Raw genomic sequence first — 24,636 nt, forward strand, 5'->3', positions numbered from 1 at the left:
GAGTTAGTGAGTGAATGAAAATGGGTCATTCTGGTTAAAAGATTTACCCTCTTATGGGTACTAGTTATTTCCCTTGGAGCACTCGGGAGAAAGTCCGGTTCTTTAGTAAGGGCTAATTCAAATGTTCACTTTTTGAACTTGGGGTTTGAAAATGATTGCATTAGAGAGGGCATGAAAATGACCTTTGAGGTGGTGAGTTTTTTCATGGGATGATGTTTTGAATGCTTGCTTTCAAACAAGCATTGATTCCTCATGTAAAAAGCAAGATAGTCCAATGAGATGATCATAGCATCTCAGACCACAAAGTTTGACTCAGCCCTAATTATCTTCTAAACATTTTTGTTTTAACCTATGGCAGGAGGGATACCACTGTCACCCAGGGACATGTTTGCATGGATTTTTCTTCTCTTTTCTGAGTCAGACACATTTCCTGCTAGCCACATAGTATCTATACAGCACCAAGGTGGAATCTATCCAACCAGTTCAAATAGTCGATGAAGAGCTTTGTGGGATATGCACTGGATGAATACTCTGCATGGCACTGAAGGTGGAGAGGACTCATACAACCTCAGCACTATCTCATGGCTTCTTTCGGAGGTCCCACTGTGTTCTGAGGAATGTACTGTGAGTTTAGGATGCTCCCATGAGGATATAACCACAGAATCGACAAGAATGTAGAACGTAGGAATGTGTCACATAGCATGCATTTGTAACCTAGCTTCTTAGCACAGTCTGGCTCACTTATCAGAGTGGAACTACGCAGGATTTTCGGGAATCACTGCCCAGTTGCAGATCTTCATTCCTTCTCAGGTGACTGACTCAGTGTTTATCTGTCTCCTTTCTTTATCGTGTCTGCTTCCTTCCCCATCTCTAATTAACCATGCTAACTTTTCCTCCTGCCCTCCCTACCATCTCCATCCAAATGTGGTAAATGATACAAGCCAAAGCAATTATACAAATTAAGCGACTATGCAAATTTGACTGTCTGGTCTCACTTATACAAATTGCAGAACCCGGGCGGTTTCAACAGAAGTGCCCTGTGGACTCCTCAGTGGCTGATGGGAGGCTGTAGAAACCAGCAGTTTAAAAGCAGCCTACCTTCTGCTTCAATGAAATCAATTTGTACATTCTCAGGCAGACTAATGCCATATTTCTGGGACTCTATGGGATTATCAGTGAATGCCAACTTTGTTTAAAAGGAAAGCTCCTCAAAGCCAGTACATATGATAATACTTATGCAGTCTAGGTCCTAACTGCTTTTAGCTCAGTCACTCATGATATCTGTATAGCAGTCCTGCCTTGTCTTTCAAGTGGGAGGATAACTTGGGCACTACATTCATGCTTGCTAGCTTCAGAGTGATCTGCAACCACCACACAGTATGAAATCTCCGCCCCCCACCGCCGCTTATATTTCGTTTGCTGCAGTTACTAAATTGGCCAATACTTCACACACATTTGAAATAAAGGGTGGCTTCACACGACCGCTGGCCCATCCATAAGCTGGGAACATGTCAGTAAAATGTTGGCAACTGAGATCATATCCTCTTGGCAACTGTGAAGTCTGAACCTGCCCAAGTCTGGTTCATGTACTGGATTCCCAACATTTGCCTGACATTCTCTGCCCAGCTTCAAACATAGGGCTCAAGTTGGGTGGAGAATTGGGTGGGTTCAGACATCATGCCCACTGGGAGCACACCCTCTCAGTTGCTGGCATTGTACTGACATGTTCCCAGCTTACGGATCAGCTGGTGGTTGTGTGAAGCCAACCAAAGACTTCTCCAATAATATTGCACTTGGTGCCCAAGTCCAGAAAACAAATATTTGAATTTTTTAAGGTTTAATTAGCCTACCTGCCCTCTGAAACCTCTTGCTCTGTAACGTGGAGTTTTGGAGACACAGTGTATAATGATCCAGGCTATTTCCAAACCTTTCAGAACCTGAACGTCTACGAGAGAGTGTTGGGACCTTTCCAAATAACTCAAAAGCCCCCAGGTCTCATTCTCAGCTCTATACTTAGTTAGCCTTGACCCAGTGCCAGTAGTATGATATTCCATCCTCACATTATGGATGGGGTAGCCTTGCTACCATGGCCAGGGTGTATTGGGGAGATACTTGTTCATCCCTTTGTTAAAAGGGAAATCAGGATGGATTTGCATCCCAGCACTGTAGAGGGTGCTGCCTTATGTTCTAATATTTCATAGAAAGAAAGATAAAACATCAGGTATTCAGTAGTTTCTGGGTCCTAGAAAGGTGCAGTTAATCCAAAAATAAAATTTATTAATTGTAATTAACATGACATAAGTATAGATGATACAAACCAAAATGTTTTGGCTTCTGCCTTCCTGACTTGCTCTGATAATCATAATTTTAAAATATGTACAAGGGGCAATGCTGCAGAAAGAGGGAATAACTTTGCTGGTGTTTGCCAGTGGTTTTTTTTTTTTTTTTTTTAAGTGCTGGATAAGTCAATTTGCATCAGTTTAGTGGCTCAGACTCCGAACCAGTTTAAAAAAAAAATGTCATCAATTGGTGCTAAGTGTGGCAGAGAGACTCCAAGCACATGTTTGCATGTACATTTACATACATTTCCTCTTCAAATTATTATGAAAAAAAGTCACCAACATGCTATGGAATCAGCTTTTCCTTTAGCGTAATGGACCTTAGTCCACAAATTAAAAACAAGCCTAAACAAAGCTATTTGTGCTTCTGGAACACATTCTAGGTTAAAAGAAAGAGAAAAGAAAAACTGAAAAAACACAATGCTGTAACCTCTTTGAAGACTTTCAAAAAATGCTATGAATAGAAGCATAAGGAGAGCTGGTCTTGTGGTAGCAAGCATGACTTGTCCCCATAGCTAAGCAGGGTCTGCCCTGGTTGCATATGAATGGGAGACTTGATGTGTGAGCACTGCAAGATATTCCCCCCAGGGGATGAAGCTGATCTGGGAAGAGCAGAAGGTTTCAAGTTCCCTCCCTGGCATCTCCAAGATAGGGCTGAGAGAGATTCCTGCCTGCAACCTTGGAGAAGCCACCGCTAGTCTGTGAAGACAATACTGAGCTAGATAGACCAATGGTCTGACTCAGTATATGGCAGTTTCCTATGTTCCTATGTTCCTAAGGATTACATGGTTAAAAAAGAGCTGATGTGGTAAAGAAGTCAGTGATGGTATCATTCCTGGCCTGCCAAGACTTTATGGGCAGTAAAATTGTCCCCATTATGGGCTGTTAGGTATAGTGTGGATCACAGGTTTTGTTTGGACACACTAGCAAACATGTAATGATAAATACATATCTTAACACACACTTCAGAACTGAGGTTTCTGTTGCATTCTCTCTAGTAACCTTTTATATTTCGTTCTTGAGAAATTTGTCCCAGTGGGGATCCCGTAGAGAGTGTGTGAGGTGGAGTCAGAGAGGAAAGGGGAGAAAATGGAGAAGGAGAAAAATGAGTTGTTTCTGAATAAACCTCCAGTTAAATTTACATAAGATTTCTTTGTGTCTATGAGGCAAGCAGCTCTAAAACAGTTTCCTTCATTCCTTATTCAGGCACTCTCCTGAATTGACTCCAAATAAAAATACTTGAAAGAGGACCAAATGAAACCTCTGCACAGCTTTCCAGATGAGACCCAGGACTGCAAGTGGAATGTGGCCAAGCACCTTTTCCAAGTAACAACTGTTGCATTTGATTTATCATGGCTGAATGTCAGAGGCCACTTGCCAGCAGGTGTCAGAGAAACAGCAGCTGCCCCCAGGCACAGACTGCCTTGTCCTCCGTGTTGCAGGGACACAAGAAAAAGTACGTGGCCAAACGGCAATGTATCTAAGATGGGGAGACTTGTGCTTCAGAACCAGCCCCCTCTCCTCTTCCCAGTTTCTTAGCCATCTCAAGGGCAGGAGCTACAACTGATCATTGAGCTACACTCTCCTCCCTTGCCCTGCTGGTCATTCATAATCACAACACTTGCCTTATCAGCCTCCTAAAGCCAAGTAAAGTGTGGCATCAAGTCGATTTAGACTACTGGTGCCCAGGTTTTCTTTGGTAGAATACAGGAGGGGTTTACCCTTGTCATCTCCTGCACAGTATGAGATTATGCCTTTCAGCGGCTGCCTGATATAGTACCAGTGGGGATTTGAACCGGCAGCCTTCTGCTGTCAAGCATTTCCCTGCTGCACCACTTAAGGTGACTAGCTCCTACTGCAATCATAGAGGCTCTTTTCATGATTAGTGAGAAGAGCCTTTAGGGGGTTTGCGAGGAGAGTGGGCTAAGCCCACTCTCCTCGCAGATGAGTGGACAGTCTGCTCTGGGCGGCCGGAGCAGCTGCCCACACGACTGCCGGCTCTGTGACGGAGCCGGCAGGGGATGGGAGGATCGGGGGCCGCACGGCCCCCGGAAACTCCAGTATGCCCTGTGCGAGTGCGCAGGGCATACTGGAGAGACCCCCGAGCTGGGAGGCTGCTTTTAAGCATCCCGGCTGGGGTTCTACTCGTGAGTAGCTGTGGTGCGGAGCCACGCTGTGGAAGCTCACGATTTTGAAAACTGGGTTTGTGGAGCGCTCATTCAGCAAACCCGGTTTAAGGGGAGGGGTAGTTAGGCGGGTTAACCGCCTGGAAGCCACCGGGCTCGCCTGCGTGCCCGGTGGCTTCCAGGCGGTTAACCCGCCTAACTACCCCTCCGCTTAAACCGGGTTTGCTGAATGAGCGCTCCACAAACCCAGTTTTCAAAATCGTGAGCTTCCACAGCGTGGCTCCGCACCACAGCTACTCACGAGTAGAACCCCAGCCGGGATGCTTAAAAGCATCGCCTGCGTGCCCGGTGGTTCACACGGTCAGGCAAAATCGGGCTAGGCTGATCGTCAGAATAGCCTCATATTCTGACAAACATTTCACATGTACAGGCAGCCACCCAGTAATCAGAGACAATAATATTCAGGAGAGCCTTTGTGGGCCCCATAGCTGTGGAGTTGTGGTGGTAGTGCAGCCTCATTTTTTTTAACCTAAAATGCAATGCCCCACTTTGCCACTGTGTCACCAGATGCAGCAGCAGAGGCACTGCATTCTAGGTAAAGAAAGACAGTTGCTAACAACATGGCTGCCAAAGACCTCTTTAGGCTGCTGCCTAAAGGAATTCCCCTTGGCAGTAATCAGCCTGGAGTCATCTTTGATGGTTTCACCAGTGGTCATGATCTTTTTTCACCAGGGCTTGGCAGGGTTGACCATAAGCCCTTTGATTTTCTGGGTTCTTGCCTTAGCCAGTGCCTTTGCTGGCTGACTCGTGTGATGCCAGCTCTACTGGTAATTATTTAGTTAGTTAGATTTATATGACGCCCTACTCCCATAGGACTCACTTAACTTAATTACCATGGCATAGCATTTTTAAAAAGGCACAGCCAGTGATAAAATGTGTAGTTCCAAAATTTAAAAGCCTCCTCAAAAACATGCAGTTCCAAAAGAACACATGCAGTTCAAAATTTCAAGTCATGTAAAAGTTGTATTATATTAGATGATGTAAAAAAGTGACTGGTGACAATGAAAAAAGTGAACTGAGTAGTCCTGGCTCTTCTAGAATCCAGACGCTAGTCAAGCATACCCATTTCTCCTCCACCTGCCGAAGAGGCTTCCTGTAGACTCCACTGCTACTCCCCACAGAGTCTTTACCAATGACTATAACATTTTTCTGAAGTAATGCTATCAAATGATCAGTTCTGAGGATTTTCTCCCACTCTGTGTAGGCTTCTAAATGTCATGAAATGTGCCTCGGTGCAACCAAGTATGTGTGCACAGACCAGGAAGATGTACAGATGTGTGCTGTAGTAGAGCACCCGACACATGCCAATTTCACTAAAATACAGAGGTGCTCTTACACCTGGACTTCCAGGAAGAAGGGCCTCCACACCCCCTGGTGCCCCCCCCCTCTAGTCTGTCCTGGCTTGGGATTATGGAAATTGAGAAGTCCAACAACATCTGTGGACCCAAGTTTAAGAGCTCCTGGATTAGATAAAAGCTCTGAATATGAACCCATCACATTGGAACTATAGAGTTAAGAGCATAAGAACAGCCCTGCTGGATCAGGCACAACGCCCATCTAGTCCAGCATCCTGTTTCACACAGTGGCCCACCAGATGCCTCTGGGAAGCCCACAGGCAAGAGGTATGTGCATGTCCTCTCTCCTGCTGTTGCTCCCCTGCAACTGGTATTGAGAGGCATCTTGCCTCTGAGACTGGTGATGGCCCACAGCCACCAGACTAGTAGCCATTGATAACCTGTCCACCATGAATCTGGCTTTAAAAGGGGCTTAGACAGATTCATGGTGGACAGGTCTATCTAAACCCCATTTAAAGCCATCCAAGCTGGTGGTCATCACCACATCCCATGGCAAAGAATTCCATAGATTAGTTATGCATTGTGTGAAAAAGTACTTCCTTTTGTCGGTCCTAAATTTCCCGACCTTCAGTTTCATGGGGTGACCCCTGGTTCTAGTGTTGTGAGAGAGGGAGAAAAATTTCTCTCTGTCCGCCCTCTCCACTCCATGCATAATTTTATACACCTCAATCATGTCTCTCCTTAGTCGCCTCTTTCGCAAGGTAAAGAGCCCCAAATGCTGTAGCCTAGCCTCATAAGGAAGGTGCTCCAGGCCCCTGATAATCTTGGTTGCCCTCTTCTACACCTTTTCCAGTTCTACAAAATCCTTCTTAAGATACGGTGACCAAAGCTATACGCAGTATTCCAGATGTGGCCGCACCATAGATTTGTATAAGGGCATTATAATAGTAGCATTCTTATTTTCTATCCCCTTCCTAATAATTCCTAGCATGGAATTAATCTTTTTCACAGCTGTCGCAGACTTTCAGTGAGCTGTCCCACACCACCCCAAGATCTGTCTCCTGGTCAATCACCGACAGCTCAGATCTCATCAGCATATGTGTGAAGTTGGTGTTTTTTGTCCCAATGTGCATCACTTTACACTTGCTTACACTGAACTGCATTTGCCATTTTGTCACCCACTCCCCCCCGTTTGGAGATATTTTTTGGAGCTCCTCACAATCCATTGTGGATTTCACTACCCTAAATAGTTTAGTGTCATCTGCAGATTTGGTCACTTCGCTGGTCACCCCAACTTCTAGATTGGTTATGAACAAGTTAAAGAGCACTGGTCCCAGTACCGATCCCTGTGGTATCCCACTTCCTACCTACCTCCATTGTGAAAACTGTCAATTTATTCCTACTCTCTGTTTCCGGTCCTTCAACCAGTTACCAATCCACACATGAACATGTCCCCTTATTCCATGACTGCTGAATTTACTCAAGAGCATTTGGTGGAGAACTTTATCAAAACCTTTTTGGAAGTCCAAGTATACTATGTCAACTGGATCACCTTTATCCACATGCCTGTTGACATTCTCAAAGAACTCCAAAAGGTTAGTGAAGCAAGACTTGCCCTTGCAGAAGCCATGCCGATTCTCCTTCAACAGGGCCTTTTCTTCTATATGCTTAACAATTTTGTCCTTAAGTATGCTTTCCATCAATTTACCAAAGTTAAGCTGACCGGCCTGTAATTTCCCAGATCCCCCCACCCCCACCCCACCGGATCCCTTTTTGAACATCAGAGTCACATTGGCTACTTTCTAGTCCTTTGGTATAAAGCCTGATTGTAGGGACAAGTTATATATTTTTGCTAGGAGATCTGCAATTTCACATTTAGAAACACTCCTCACCATTATTTTTCCCCTTGTTAAAAAAGAAGGAGTGTGACAAGAGATATACTTTTCTACTGAATTTCTTAGAAATTCCTTTACAGCCCCCTAAAAGATCAGTTTGTAAAGAACATTACTGAGTATGTTCATAAAGTGAAAACTTCATTCAGAAGCAAAATACATGTAACTGTTATATTCACCTCAAACTTTTCAGCTATTTCCACAAATGATGTTTGAATCAGTTTTTTCATTTTTCATGACAAATCTCTGTAAATGTAAAACCTGCATTCCTGAGATTCTAGCCAACAGCTTGGCTGTTCATTCAGTTTTAAAATGTCTCTTGTTCACTTTCTATCTCATCTTAATGCTCACAAGCAATGTATTCCGAACAAAAAAGTCCTCTTATCATCAGTTGTGAAAATATCCTTAACTGCCAACAAGTCAAGCCTAGGTTTATAGGTCACCAAATAACCCAACAGCTACTAATATTCTGATCCAATCCACATATAATATGAGCCTATAGTAACTCTGCCAGAGGATGGCTCATTGAAACAGACAAGAAAAGACACTAAAAGCATTGCTGTAATTTTGGAAATGCTTTCTCATGACAAATACAGTGTCAACTGCCCACTAATTCAAAAGCTTTGTGTTGCAAAGTGTGAAACATCAGGAGGGACATGGTTTGTACAATTGTACAAACAATTTATAATGTTTGCTCCTGTGTGAATGTAGCTTGACATTAAAGAAGCTCAGCTTCAAATTCACATCAAGGCAGCTTCACATATTCACCTTCATTGCCCTCCCACGCAAGCAGCCCATAAGCCCCAGTAGATCAAGCAGGCAATGCATGGAAGTGGAGGTGGAGGCTGAGAAAAATGCTGGCAAGATTGTAGCTGCGTACATGGAAGGGAAAATGATTGTGCACACAAGACCTGCTCCAGGCTTTTGTGGGCATTTACAGGACTTCTAGAGCAGGTTTCCTAGTGACCTGCAAATCCTAGTCACTTGCAAGAGAGCACAGGATACAATCAAAAAGTATGACCTGGGGCATGCTGAAGATGAAGAGCTTGGCTTCACAAATGTAATTATTGGAGGTAGCAATCTGTATTGTGTGCCTGCATAATTTCCTTGAAATACAGATATGACATTATGACTTGCAGTATCGCAGCACAATTGCAAATGACACTAATCTTAAGCATAAATGGGCTGGTAAGGCAAGTGTTAGGGCAGGGCTTCATCGGTTTTTGACTTAAAATGGTCAATAACGAGAAACTGTTCAACACCAATGAAAGAAAGCAGGCCTACAAGAAAGAACAAGTCAAGAACCGAGCAGAAAAAATGGAAAAATAAGCCACTGCATGGTCAATATTTGCACAATATAACTGGAAAATCAGACACTGCCAAGACCTGGCAATGGCTTAAGAATGGCAACTTGAAGAAAGAAACAGAGAGTTTAATACTGGCTGCACAACAACAGGCACTAAGAACAAATGCAATAAGAGCAAAAGTTGAAAAGTCAACAACAAACAGCAAGTGCCACCTTTGTAAAGAAGCAGATGAAACAGTGGACCACCTAATCAGCTGTTGTAAAAAGATCGCACAGACTGCCTACAAACAAAGGCATGACAAGGTAGCAGGGATGATACACTGGAACATCTGCAAAAAATACAAGCTACCTGTAGCCAAAAATTGGTGGGACCTTAAAACTGAAAAAATTGTAGAAAATGAAGATGCAAAAATATTATGGGACTTCTGACTACAAACAGACAAACATCTGCCACACAATATACCAGATATAACTGTAGTTGAGAAGAAAGAAAAACCAGTTAAAATAATTGACATAGCAATACCAGGGGATAGCAGAATAGAAGAAAAAGAAATAGAAAAAATCACAAAACACAAAGATCTACAAATTGAAATTGAAAGGCTGTTGCAGAAAAAGACCAAAATAATCCCAGTGGTAATTGGCGCCCTGGGTGCAATTCCAAAACAACTTGAAGAGCACCTCAACACCATAGGGGCTACAGAAATCACCATCAGCCAATTACAAAAAGCAGCTGTACTGGGCACAGCCTATATTCTGTGACGATATCTATAATAATAACAGTAACAATATTGATAATAAAATTCAGCCATCCCATGTCCTTGGGAAGGGCTCGATGTCTGGATAAAACAAACCAGTCAATAACACCTGTCTGACTGTGTAAACAAGAAATAATAATAAATTGATCCATTAGAACTCCTTCTTTAGCTTAACTCTTTTCCACCTTTGGAACTCCATTCCATATTTAGACTCTGTCAGAACTCCAAATGGAGCAAAAACAAAACTCACTTTTCTTACGTGAGCCCAGAGAGCTAAAGGAAGAGCAACTGGGGTGGGTGGTTGTTACTTTAAGGTTGCTCTCAGTTTTCACAGGAGTAACCTTAAGTAAACAGCTTTGCCAAAAAACCAAACCAAACCAAACCAAAAACCCCGACAAAACCCTCCACAAACCACCTCCTCCTTCACCACTATTAACAGAAAATATTATTCAGTCATGGTAGGGTATCGGTTCCCATCCCAGTCTGGAGATCTGTTTCATGAACTACAGTTTGGGACCTGATACAACAAGCAGAGGCTATTCACATGTGTGTGCAAAACTGGGCTAAGGGAGCCCAGCCTGGTTTTGCAAGTGCTTGTGAACTGCCAGGATCGGGCCCGATCCTGGCAGCACCACAGTGGCATATCCACCTATGGAGCCGCCCTTCAAAACATGATTAAGAGAGTGAGCATTCCTGTAACCTTGGTTTTTTGGTTGTGTTTGAGTCGCAGCTGCAAGCAGCCACAACTGGCAGACTTGGGGAGGTGAAGGGGGATCTCCATATTGGAGATCCGAGATGCAGGGTGATGCATCCCAGCACCCTGACCCTCTGAGCTGCAAGCAGCAGCCAGTGCTCATGTGGGTGGGCAATCCACCCCCCCAAGGATGGCGGAATGCTTGTTTGCAGGGAGGTAAGCTCTTTTGGGCTTCCTCCTGGGAAACCCAGCAGCGTTTTCTCACTGCTTGCAAGAAAGGGCTCACAGTTTCCTTCTGGTAGAACTGTGTATAAAATGGGCACTGTGCTTATAAAACTGGTACTGTACCATTCCTTAGCCACCTAATGGCGCAGCGGGAAAATGCTTGACTAACAAGCAGAAGGTTGCCAGTTCGAATCCCTGCTGGTACTATATCGGGCTGCAGGCAGCAGCGATATAGGAAGATTCTGAAAGGACCTCATACTGCATGGGAGGAGGCAATGTTAAACCCCTCCTGTATTCTACCAAAGAAAACCACAGGGCTCTGTGGGTGCCAAGAGTCAAAATAGACTTGACAGCACACTTTACCGTTACCTTACCATTCCTTGGTTAGGAAAGGACTGGCAAGTTATCTGGCAGTTGAATGCTGCCTCTAGTATTTGCCTCTGCTGCCTGATGATGCTTAAGTTGATTTCCTGCTTTGCTTTACTGATGATAGACAAACCTCTAGAAACTGGCCTATGGAGTTATACACAATGCACTTTAATCTTTAGTGTAGATTGCTGAACAAAGCACGGTTTGGAGGAAAAGAGCTTTGGCTTGGATAAAAATATAACTGCTTGTGGCTTTTTGAGAGGAAACCCCAAACTTCAAGGAGAACTAAAATCAAAGTTACACTATTCACAATTTTCTCAATTGTCATCTTCAGAGAGAAAATCCTTAGCAAGATCCCCAAGTGACTGGCAATGGAATAAGGAAGTGAAATGTGATAGATCTCAGCTTTGCAAATTGGAATGACCTTTTGGCCAAGAAGGGTGAATTCTTCTCAACCATACCATAGAAAATACAACTCATCAAGGCTTCCTATATTTTTTTTTTAAAGAAAGACTTTACTGAGGCTAGAAGTTCAATAACAAGTGAACAAGAAGATGCCTGCAGATCTGGATGCACTTGAGATCTGGAGCAATCAAATCAATTTGCCCCTTTTCTTTTTGGACAATGGCCAGCATCCAGATTATCACTGTGCTTGTGTAAACATATTGTGATAGGGCAAGGATGTTGCACTAGTGAGTCCTGCTAAGTAAGGAGCTTACATTCCAATCTAGTGTTACACTAGTGCAAACAAACAACTACAACATGCGTTGGCTGCCAATAGGTTTCTGGGCAAAATACAAAGTGCTGGTAATCTATATATTTAATTCTCTTATGGCCAGCTGAGGAGAGAACTGTGTTGGGATGTGGGGATGTTTGGCAAGCCCCGCCCCTGCTTCAGCCACAGCCAATGAAAAGGTGGGGGTGGAGCTGCTGCTCAGTGCTGGGACAGACAATGGGCTGGCTGGCAGGCAGTGAGGGAGGAGGAGGAAGGGAGCTGGGTGGCAGGCAAGGCCCCGCTGTCGGAGAAGGCTACTGGCGGGCTTAGGAGGAGGTGCGGTGGCAGCGGGTGTGGGGAGAAGCGGCCTGGCAGGGAGGGGGGAGAAACCCTGCCAGCCTCAGGAGAAGCCCGGCTGGCCTGTTGGGCAAAGCCCCACCGGCCTCAGTAGGGAGGAGGCGGGAGGAGTTGCAGCAGGCCCTGGTTGAGGAGGCGGTTGTTGCTGGGCCAGCCAGTAGCTCAAGAAGAAGGCACAGGTTGAGGAGGCGGCTGTTGCCAGGTTGGCTGGCGGCCCAAGGAGAAGCGGCTGCTGCTGGGCTGGCCAGTGGGCTGAGAGGGAGCGGCTGCCGGCAGGCCAAGGATGAGACCAAGGATGAGGGACGAGTTGTGTGTGTGTGGGGAGTGATTGAAGTGAGTTGTGGTGTGTGTGTGGGGGGGGGGAGAGCACAAGTGAGAGGGTTGTGGGGGAGACAGTTGTGGATGGAGACAGACAGACAGAGAGAGCAAGTGGGGGGGGGAGAGTGAGTTGTGGGAGGAGGGGGGGATGCCACAGGCTCAGTGTACTACTATCTGTGCAGTTTCAGCTAGTTACCTTTAAAGCCCTAAATGGCTTAGGACCGGGTTACCTGGGAGAGCACCTCCTTCTGCATGATCTCCACCACACATAAAGATCACTGAGAGAGGCCTGTTTCCATTAACTGCCAGCTCATCTGGCAGTGACCCAGGAGTAGGCCTTCTCTGTAGTTGCTCCTGGGCTGTGGAATGCACTCTCTATAGACATTCATGGTTTAACATCTCTACCAGTCTTCAAAAGAGCCCTTAAGACACATTTTTTTAGCAAGGCTTTTAGGAATTTCTGAATTTGTAAATTTTTAATTGCTGTTTTAATAGCTGGTTTTGTTTGTCTTTGTTTTTGTGAACAACCTGGAGCCTTTGGAGTCAGGCAATATATAAAATACATAAACAAAACAAAACAAAACAAAACAGTGGCAATGACAGTACTGGGCTTTATACTGCTCTTAGGGCTACAGCAAATTCTGAATCTCACCACCACATGTTCAATTTTAATCAAGATGACAGCAAACACACCACTTAGGCAGTTCCATATCACAAAAAATCCTGAGTAGAGGGATGTCACAATGCAGGTGAGCTCTACCTGCTGATCTTTGGCTATTAATCACTTGTCTTACTCAAAAATGCCCCTTCTTCCTTTGGCATAATCTTAGTCTGCACTGTAATTGAGTTTGCACAGTTAGGAAAAAGCACATCATCTTTGGCTATTAATCATATATCACTACAACTCCTGGTGTTCCTGTGACTGTTGGGAGCTTGGGGTGGGGGGTTCAGTTGTTCTTTACCAATACTGTGGCAAAGTCTATGTGAACCACTGTTAGCAACTAGAGACTAACATTTATATCTGTATATATCCAGTTCTCCCATGAACAGCAAACAAAATAATCTTATTAACCTTCATCTGACCTTTCTGAAACAAGCGCGTCTGTCTCTTTCTAGCCTGGAGTAATAGAATTTGTCTGTGCAATGGGATCCCCTAGTTACACATGCTTTGGATGGAAATGAGTATATTAATTTCAGGTTAAGCCAAGAAAAAAAACAACCCATAAGATTAAAACAGGGAATAACACAAGGCTCTGTGCTGACACAAAGCTTGACACTAGGCAGGTGAAGAAAGAGAGTGGAAATGCTTTGAAGTGGAAAATGTTGATACCTACATGATAGGCTACATCTGCTTCTCTGCAAATCTCAGAGTGTGGGGGTGTATAGGAACTTCTCTTGGAAAATGTGAAAAAATGGACCCACCTTGAGCCCTCTTTACTTCCCCTGTTTGTATAAAAGCATTTTGAAAGAAGTACAAGGGGGTCATCTATAGGATGCATGAAGAAATATATATTTTCCTTAAAACAAAATATTTTTTAGCTGATTGATGTGCCTGATGGCATCCCATTTGAAACAACTATATTGTTGGAAAGGGATTTATATCAGTGGGCTCCACACTCTAACAGCACCATGGGATTAGATCAGGGGTGGCTCATGAACTCTCCTCCGGGGGGGGCGGCGAGCAGCTTCTTTAAGGTAAATGGAGCCGGTGCTCCGTGCTGCCCAGCAGCCTCCACGGCGAGGAATTGCCTCCGCCACTCACCTGACCGCTGGCAGAGGCTCACCTCTGCGGGAGCCAGGTGTGTGGCGGAGGTGATTTCCCACCATGGGGGCTGCTGGGCGGCACGGAGCACCGGCTCCATTTACCTTAAAGAAGCCGCCCCCCCAGGAGGAGAGTTCACGAGCCGCCCCTGGATTAGATGGACAGGAAAACAGAGAGCAACAGAACTCTCTCCCCACAAGGAAAGACCCACCTGTAGCCCTGAAAAGTGGAAAGACCACCCCCACAAGCACTGAAAAGCTACAGCAAGTGAAGCCAGACACTGCTTAGGATGCCAGCCCCTCATTTTCAAGGAGCACCTCTTATTACAGAATCTCCTGGGCATTTTCCGGACTGCAAGATTTGAATCGGGTAAAACACTGCAAAGTGTGATGGAATAGTGCAGCGGTTTAAAACCAAGAGTAAAGTGTTATTTAATGCTTCATCGTAGGCTGGTGGCCATTCATATTTTCCATCCATTGCAACATGTTTTCAAGGCAGGGTTGTCCATATTCTCCTTGAAACATGTTTATCTGCTCCTCCTCCAACTCCATTTGGGCCAATGGAGTTGTGGGGTGGTGGGGGTGACATGAATTTTTTTTTTTTTGGTAACTTCTCAGCTGCCTTGTGCTAATCTGCCAGCAGAGGGGAGTGCCATTCCAAGAAAAATATCTAACTTTGTCTTGCATCATTCCAGTTTTGTGCAAACGTCAACCATGGGGAAAATTTCTTTTAAGCGGGGGAGTGATCAGATGCTCGGAAGGACTGAGGCTGGACCCTCCAGGGAAGAGTTTAATCTCTCTGGTTAACACATGAGGAAATGGGGGAGATGTTCACACACACACACACACACACCCTCATTGGTCTGTCTCCATCCTCCTCTGCAGGTAAGGATGCAGGCTGGCAACCAAGCAGGCTTCCCACTGGACAGAGAAGTACCAGTGGAGGGTGCCTTGGCAATGATGCCCTTCCTGGCAGAATCCCCTGAAACTGGATTTATTTATTTATTTAACATATTTTTATACCACCCAAAACTTATGTCTCTGGGTGGTTTACAAGAAGATTTTTTTTTAAAAAATAAAACATTAAAAACAAAAATTTAAAACACAACAATTTAAAATTTTAAAAAGTTAGGCTGCCTAAATCCTACTGATTTCCATGTCGTTAAGGATGTCGTTAAGGAGTAAAGAACCAAACAAATGTAAAGGGGGATCTCTGTGGAGTACATGTGGCATGTAAGCTGCAAACTACAGCTTCCAAAATGCCTCAGTGGTGGTCAACGAGAGAGAGAGAGAGAGAGAGAGAGAGAGAGAGAGAGAGAGAGAGAGAGAGAGAGAGAGAGATTCATGTAGCTTGTGAGTGCACAAAAGACAATCACTGTGCCTTTAAATAATCCCTCATTTGTTTTCCTTAAAATGTGCTCTTTCCTCCATGTGGGAGAAACAAAAGTGGCGGGGGCGGGGGAGAGAACTTTGTGGCTGGGGAGCATGAAAGGATCTGCTTTTCCTCTCCACCCATGCATCCCCCCTTTCATTCCCCCCAGTAACTGCATACAGCTGTACGGGGGGGGGGGGGGTGATTTCAAAGCAGAGGTCCCAGCTCTCCAACTTGCCGGAAAACTCGCAGCCTGGTTATATTGGAAGCAAGCGGAGGAGTAGGAGTAGGAGTTTATGTGTCTAAGGTTAGCAATAAGAGTGGATTCATAGTTGGTCACTGAAAATCTTATATGCTACCAAAGAATCTACACTCAGAACACTTCAGAAACAACAAAACCCAGTACCCCATGGGTTAGCAACCCATGGAGGTGGTTGGCACCCTTGCTCTGGGCTACCCCAGCACCTTCCAAGTGCAGTTATGGGGTTTCTGAAACCTCCATTCTTCCCTATGGAGAAAAACCTTAAAGCCACTTGTGGGGTGCTGGGGTGGCCCAGAGTGAGTGGTGGTGTAGTGCACAGAGGATGCTAACCACCCCCATGGGTTGCTCATTGCTAACCTTAAGGACACATAGACTTCAAAAATCACTTAAAAATCAGCCCTTTGCCCAATTCCTTTCAAATAATTCTGATAGCTTCCTGGCCCTCCTTGGGCACTACCACCCACCATACACTGCTCTTGGACACCCCTTTGCCCCCAGTGTGAAGCTATACATTTGCTGACACCTCCATGCTTCTTTATGGAGAAAACCCTTAAAGACCCGTAAACTTCAAAAATCACTTAAAAATCAGCCCTTTGCCCATTTCCTTTCAGATAATTCTGACAGCTTCCTGCCCCCCCTTGGGGACTACCACCCACCACACTCCACTCTAGGACACCCCTTTTCCCCCAGCGTGAAGCTATACATTTGCTGCAATCCTCATTATTCCCTATGAGGAATTCCAAAATACTTTTAAAAATTCACCAATAATCAGAGGAGTGTCCAATTGCCTTGGGGTTTTGTGGGTGGTAGGCACCTCTGGGTTCCTACCAACCACCCCACCTTTGTGCCCCTAGGTGCTCCACAATAGGGGATATAGTCTGGTTTGGGTCCCATTATACCTTATGAGGAAAATAATTTAAAATATTTCAGATATTCATAAAAAATCATAGGGGTGTCCGATTGCTTCAGTGTTTGGGTGGTTGTTGGCACCTATGGGTGCTACACAATAAGGAATAATGGGATGGTTTGAGTCCCATTATACCCTATGAGAAAAAAATAAAAATAAATTTCAAAAATTCATAAAAAATTGTACGCGTTTCTGATTGCTTTGGGGTTTGGGTGGCAGGTACCCCTGGGTGCCAGATACCACCCATATACTTTTGGAGGTTTGAACCAGTTCAAAATGGTTCAAAACAGTTCAAATTTGAACCAAACTGGGGGGTTCGAACAAAACCAAAACCGAACCACCCCTCCTGGTTCGAACCTGGTTCGAATTCGAACCGAACCAGGCAAACCTGTTTTGTGCACATCCCTATAAATAAGCATCCAGTTGCTCTCTCCTCTGATTCCAGCAACAAGGCACAAGACAGCTCTTTGCCACTCTGACCATTATTCCCTGGGTAACCTCCCAGTAGTACTGCTGTCCCCCACACCGCAAACCCAGTGTGTTTTAGAATGTGTGAAAAGAATTCAATTATGAATGCTATTCCCTGAAGAGTTTAAGAGTGTGCAAGAATGGTTTCTGTTGTGATATTCCACATGCTTTTGTTATTCCTTTTCATTCATTCAAGACCTCATTTGTTTCATTGTTCTTTCCTAAAAATCACACTAGTTTTGAGGTGTTACATCAGTTGCTTTCATTATCCTCCATTGGTTCTAAAGCAAGACTGAATCAAAGGAAAGTATGATTGTGATCAAGGAAGTGGAGTAGGAGGAACAGAACACAGGTACAATGAAATAAAACTCATCCAGCCTTGTTCTTCTCTGAGAGTAGTGCTAGACTGGGTGTGTTTTCTTTCTTTGTACCAGTGTTCTGTTTCCCTTAATCCACTTCCTCAATGTGGAGTACTCACCTTGATGTAGTACTCTCAGGGGCATAGGAAGGATGCCCAGTCCCACCTCCCTCATGGACTGCCTTCCCTTTCTCCCAGCTGCTTACTTTTGGGGCATGCCATGCATAGGACTAAGCTACTACCGGTCAGTGGCCCCTGCATGGGAGGCTCTTCCACCAACCCCCCACCTATTGTGTGTGAGAGAGAAAGAGAGCCATCCAGCTAGTGAAGTGGCAAGAAAGAAGCCACTTGGTACTAAAAGTGCCTCCCCCACTGTGGCCAATGAATGGTAGTAGCTTCAGAAAGGGGAAATGCCAGACATAGGAACATAGGAAGCTGCCATATACTGAGTCAGACCATTGGTCCATCTAGTTCAGTATTGTCTACACAGACTGGCAGCGGCTTCTCCAAGGTTGCAGGCCAGAGTCTCTCTCAGCCCTATCTTGGAGAAGCCAGAGAGGGAACTTGGAACCTATATGCTCTTTCCTGAGTGAAAGGGGAATATCTTACAGTGCTCATATGTAGTCTCCCATTCATATGCAACCAGGGCAGACCCTGCTTAACTAAGGGGACAAGTCATGCTTGCTACCACAAGACCATTCTCCCCAGACAGCTGGGGAGTGGCAGGCAGGTGAGGCAACACTTGCAAGTAGTTAGGACTGGGCATGATGCCCACACTTGCCACCTCATGACACAGACACAACTTTGAGAACTGTTGTTGAAATGCGGTATAGAAATAGTAGTAATTGTTGTTAAAGGAAAATCATATTGGCAGACCCACTGACAGCAATATCTATCTATCTATCTATCTATCTATCTATCTATCTATCTATCTATCTATCTATCTATCTATCTATTAAATTTGTATGCCTCCCCAAACTTCTGTCTCTGGGCTTACAACAACATAAAAACAAACCAAAACACTAGAAACCTTAAGTAAAGAAGAGCTGGTGGCAGCTGCAGATGGACCTCTCTGGTTGATCTCAATGGGCAATGGGGGCTCATTTACAGGGGCGTATCTAGGGTGTGGCAGGCAGGGCACATGTCCCGGGCACCAATTGAAGGGGGGGCATTTTTCAAAATTATTATTATTTTAAATGGCCACTGGAAAAAAATGGCCACCGTGCATGCTCAAATAGCCTCTGTGAAGCGCTAGGTCATGCCAGGCCTAGCACAGGCCATTTGAGCATGCACAGCGGCCATTTAAAAAAAAAATTCAAATTTATTTATTTATTTGTTTGTTTGTTTGTTTGTTTACATTTCTATCCCGGTCTTCCTCCAAGGAGTCCAGAGTGGTGTACTACATACTTGAGTTGCTCCTCACAACAACCCTATGAAGTAGGTTAGGCTGAGAGAGAAGTGACTGGCCCAGAGTCACCCACTGGCCACTGCACATGCTCACATGGTCCCTGAAAGGCCCTAGAGGCCAGCAGGGGGAGGGGAAACCTTTTCAGGGCCCCCCATGGCCTTTAGGAAGCCCCCCAAAGGGGCTACAGGTAAAACGTTTTTTAAAAAGAATTAATATAAGTCACTGTACACATATTCAGTTTGGCACTATGTACAGAGAATCAGGGCTTGTGAATACTGAGCTGAAGCTTATGAGCTAGGATTGTATTCATTTGCTCTTACTTTCCTTCTTGTGATAAATGAGTTAAATGTGATGTCTTAATAATATGGCTATTAATGGTGAGTTTGTCTTTGAATCAGTGTGAAATCCTTAGTATTAAGGCCCACTGAGAGTTTCTTGCTCTCTTTCTCTCATTTTAACTGTCTTTCTGAAATACTAGAATATATTCCAAGCAGTGACACAGTTTACTCTGCATATCCTTTAATTATTTTCAGAGTATCTGGGAAAAGTCAAATTCTCTATTTATTTTAAAAACTTATGTAATAGTGATGCTACAATGCATAGTAGAGAATTAGACAGGCACTTCTGTTTAGTGTTCCAAATACCCCTCCACATAGTATTTGGGTATTTCATGAGCCCCAGCATACTGAAATTTGTAGTTTTCCAGCATTTTTTGGTCTGGCTATGTCCACTGCTAAATAGTTTTTTAAATATTAAAAGATTAACAAGCTTGACTTGTATTTTTGAGCTGATATTATGGTAAAGTTATCTGAAAGATGGGTGTCAGATGTTTGGACAGGTGGCACAATTTCAGTGCTTGCCCTAGGCGCTATTTTCCCTAGATACGCCTCTGCTCATTTAGATTTAGATACTCACAATGCTATGAAATGGGGGGAGAAATGTAACCACTGTTTTTCTGGTCAATGGGCTAGAGGGATGTTGACCACTGCAGAGGGGAAAGTGGTCAACAAGGCCAGTGGAAATGCCCATTGTTAGAGAAGAAAAAGAAACCAACAGAAAAGCCCACTGGAGGAGTAAGCACAACCATGAGTCTTGAGGGATAAAGTTAATTCATTGCTGTAAATTGAGGTCTTTGTGGCTGGCTGGTGAGGTGATGGCCAGGCCTCAGGTGGTGCCTATGTCATGGGGTGGCAAGTGTGAGTATCCTGCCCTGTAGTAGTGGTTAGAGTGTTAGACTAGGAGGCTGTTCTCACACATAGGCAAAACTGGTCGAGGGAAGCCCAGCCCAGTTTTGCCTGCACATAAAAACCATCAGGAGCCACACGGCTCTCAGCGGTGGCATGGCTGCAAACCCACAAGGGAGCCCTGGCTGTTAGCCCAGGTTAAAGGCACAAACATGTCATTCGCTCAGGCTAACTGATCATGTGTCAGTGCCACGCAGCTCCCACACATCAGCAGCCTCCTGCTGTCAAGGAACTCCCCATAACATAGCACAAACTTGCGTGGTGCATTATGGGAATTTCAGGGGCCTCCCAGCCTCCAAATCTCCGTGCTGCCAGCAGAAGCAAGCAATCACCTAGGCAGGAGATCTGCCCACCCAGCAACAAGGAAAGGAACATATGTGGGGGAGGTACATTTTGTGAGAAAGGGCTCTAGGAGTGTAAAGACCCAGGATCAAATCCCAGCTATGAAAGCTCATTCAGTGTCTTTGGATCAGTCACTTTCTCTCAGCTTAACCTACCTCACAGGGCTGGGAGTACTTTGTGAACCACCCTGAGTTCTTCGGAGGAAGGGCAGAATAGAAACATGATTTAAAACACTCCACATCATATTGCACATGATGGTATGGAATTCTAGATTCATTCCACAACTCTGGGGAGCAAAAGAGAAGAAAATCGGAGAACCTATCAGGCATTAATCGAGTCTGTGTTCTGGCTCACACACTTTCTCAGGTGAAAACCCAGCACACCAAACTCAGGCATTGTGTAAAAGGCAAGTACAGCTGAGGTCAGTACAATGGCAACACATCTAAAAAAGCCAAAAAGAAAGGCTTCAAGTCACAAAGGAAAGCCACGAATTAGCTACAGTGGAGTGATGGTATTTTGAAAGCTTCAAACCAGCTGCCTGGAATTGCTAAAATCTGTACACTTAATTTCTAACAATACAAGCATTTTATGTGGTATATTGCCAGCTTTTAGCTGGGGATGCCTTTTATAGTGTGGTGGGGACCTTTTTGTGTTTCTTTTAATAGAAGAGATAACTTTTAATAAAAATGCCTCTAAGCCCAGTTGAGGTGCCTGGAGGAAACAGCAGACTAGCAGGGTCTCACCAAAGCTTCTCAAAGTCAGTTATGCTCTGCCTATTCATATGCCCAAAGGCACATGCCAATTCAGGATGAGAGCAACACCAATACATTCAAGTAGTTTGAGCTTATTGGAGAGAAAACTCAGGATGTACAAGACTCCAAAAGTAGCTTAGACATTCATGCGTATTATTAGCTCCAAGCAAATAACAGAGAGATCTAAGTTTCCATTCTATCTATCTGCAACCTGGAAAATGAGTGTGACGCCAGTGCTGATCTTCAGCATCTAACTTGAAATGCAAGCCTTGAGGACCAATCCTTGAGGTCAGCATCCTAAACCTTGTGGAATAGGGTGTTGCAGTTCTAGTACCAGGGTAAGGGAGCCACTTATTCCCGTATATGGGAATCAAGCTCCCAACACTGTTATAGCACCTGCCACGGGTGTTAAAGTCCTCCCCCCTACCAGAGATGGGGCAAGGAAAGGAAATAACTATTGTGCCACTCAGGAGAAAACCTAGGTCTTTGAGGCCAGTGCAAATGTGTCAGAATACTCAGTCTTGGCAAGAACAATTGGTCACAATATTGTGTTTTAGCACTTTTAGTGGGAAGTTCCAGAGGCAACCTTTTACAGATTTGTGAGGAGAGAGCCCTCAAAAGCAACAGTGTGCCCTCAACCCCCTTCCTCACTGCCCCCTCGGTGCTGAGGTTTTCCTGTTCAAGCAGCTCTGCCTCACTTCTCTGGCATAGGGCCCCATTTCAGCTGGATTTGTGCTTGTTCTGCTTCTGTATTGCAAAATCAGGTAGCCTGTCTCTATTATTTATTTATTTGATATTACAGGAAAGCCTGGGGGACTCAATATGCCAAATTTTTTTAAGAACCTCTAGTATATATCATCTACCCATTTTATCATGTTGGGCAATTCTCCACACTATCCATTATAACATTATGTGGCAGAATGATTAACTCCTCTTCCTCTGATACACATGCCAGCAATATCACACCTCTGAACACTGTAATGCTGGATTTTCATTGATTCCCAATTAGTTTCTAAAATACTGCTTTGTGGCTTGATCACCATTTTTGAACTAAGAAAAAAAAAGATACTAGGTGTCCAGGACCCATCCTGCTTTTTCGGAGGTTCTAAGGGGTATGGAAAGAAGCTCAGAACTATGTTGGGTGAAGTCCATATGACCTTCCAGCAGATCAGAAGCAATTTATTGTAAATTGCCATCAAATTCAAACCAGACCGTCTTTGGAAGGCAATGGTCTGACGCTAACTAAGACGGTCAAGAGCTTGCGGAACCTTTCACATGCCCTTCACACGCCATTTAGGCTATTAAAAGAGCATAGCTGCACTATTACTGTAAGGCCATGTCCTGGATCCTTGGAAATGAATTATTAGCTGGTGTAGAAGGGAAGTGTTGGCGTGGATTAAAACCCAGCCAAGCGACTGGAAACAAAATAGTCTTACTGAGAATGACTGCTCCTCAGAGTGGCATGAACTATTCTCGGGTCAGAGCTATAATCAGTATTAATTTATTGTACTTCTTAATTACCTCCAGATCATAACCTCGTCTGCGCAGGGTGGTATTCTCTCATCTTAAAAGCAACATGGATATTTTCTGTACAGTCTAAGCCATGGTGAAGGGACAATAGGGAGGTTACAGGGACTAAGAGACTGATTTTGAGTTATGGTTTCAGCTGATGGTGGTCCTTGGGGAGGACTCAGTAAATAATGGATTTTTCTCATGTATATTGTCAGATTGCCTTGATGTCTTTGCCAGTGGAAAGAAAGGTTTATGCAGATCAGATAGACTACATTTTTACTTTCCCTTGTGGCATGTGATTTGACTTGCCTGCAGTGTATTAAAGCTGTCCTTAAGCAGCCTTCCCAAGGTTTTGTTACCATGAGAGTCTGTATGGGGGCTCCAAGGAGCTTCTATTTGGGGATACTGGCTGGTAGTTTCCACATTTTGCTTTTCAGATCCCACAGAACTGTGAAGTCTCCCTTTTGGTTTGCATGAGCTAACTCATAGGGCATGTCACTTTGGTGCACAGCCTGGGATGATAGTGCTCAGGTCAAGTTTAATTTCTGGACTGCAGGTGTATCTCCCTGCACTCTCCTCCTTGATTGCTTTTAGGTGAGGAATGCCAGAGTAGACATGATTGAATCAGCACTATTCTTTTCAAGAATTAGCCAAGTATTCTCCCTATGTTGGCACAGCAGATTAGGTCACAATATCACCTCCTGAGAAAGGTGCGATAAGGTAGTGGGTCATCTCCCTGCTAATGAGTATGCTAACGGATGGTTCAAGGGATGGGAAGCTAGCTTGTTTACATTTTAGTCACTCCCAGATATTCTAAAAGACATTAGAGATAAATTTTGATGTGTCTATTTGGTTTCTCCCTACATGGGTCTTTCAGATCTCTCATGCAAGAAGTCCTTTCCTCACAACTGAATAAGACAATGCTTCATCCTGTCCTTTGTCTCTATTGTCCACTTTTTCAAGGTGTGATCAGCATAATGCCTCCAGGCAAGATTTTTCCTATGAGATCAAGACACATTTAATCTGTGTGTCTCCTGGGTCTCTCGCGTCTCTACGAGATTCACCAGGTGTTTCTTCCTCAGATCCACCAGCTGCTTTTCACCACGTCTTGCTACTGGCACCTCCATCTTGACCTGCCTTGACTGTCGCTCAAGCTTTCCTTTTCACCTTCAGACCAGCCTTTTTCCTAACCCGGTGTGTGCAGCACTCATAGCTGCGAAATTCTGGCCCCTTCTTGGATTTTTTTTCTTACTCCCTGACTCTGGGTTCCTGCTTCCACCTTCCTGCCTGCCCCAGAGGAGAGGAGCCCCTTGGTAATGACTGAGCTGCAAGGGTTTACAGCACCCCATTGGAAGGATCAGGGTAGTATTTAACTCCTGCTCTCAAATCTCTTTACTCTTACTTCTTCTAAAATCCAAAATCTGTTCCTCTCACCAGCCTTGTGAACTTAATTTGGAAACTTATGAGCCAGCGTGGTGTAGTGGTTAGAGTGCTGGACTAGGACCAGGGAGACCTGAGTTCAAATCCCCATTCAGCCATGATACTTGCTGGGTGACTCTGGGCCAGTCACTTCTCTCTTAGCCTAACCTACTTCACAGGGTTGTTGTGAGGAGAAACTTAAGTATGTAGTACACCGCTCTGGGCTCCTTGGAGGAAGAGCGGGATATAAAATGTGTAATGAAAAGAACAAAAACTCAAGCCAAATTGCTTCTTTGTGAGCCGTAACATAGTCCTGTTAATCTTTTAGTCTTGCTAGTTAAATATTGTTGCTCCTTTACCATTATTTTCCCTTCCTGTAC

At 44.5% G+C, this 24,636-nt stretch overlaps 1 protein-coding gene across 4 annotated transcripts in view; it reads right to left on the reverse strand.

The window, feature by feature from the left end:
* RALY (RALY heterogeneous nuclear ribonucleoprotein) overlaps positions 1–24,636 on the reverse strand; it is a 376,843-nt gene that overhangs the window by 262,341 nt on the left and 89,866 nt on the right. For 2 of the 4 annotated variants that reach the window (XM_053248766.1, XM_053248767.1), the window contains exon 1: positions 1,851–1,934. The exons of the other annotated variants lie outside the window; for them this stretch is intronic. The gene's annotated coding sequence lies outside the window, so the exon portion shown is untranslated. Of the gene's footprint in view, positions 1–1,850; positions 1,935–24,636 lie in introns of those variants that run through there. 4 annotated transcript variants of the gene reach the window in all.

This window comes from Hemicordylus capensis, chromosome 4 (genome assembly GCF_027244095.1).
Source record: "Hemicordylus capensis ecotype Gifberg chromosome 4, rHemCap1.1.pri, whole genome shotgun sequence".
Taxonomy (NCBI): Eukaryota; Metazoa; Chordata; class Lepidosauria; order Squamata; family Cordylidae; genus Hemicordylus; species Hemicordylus capensis.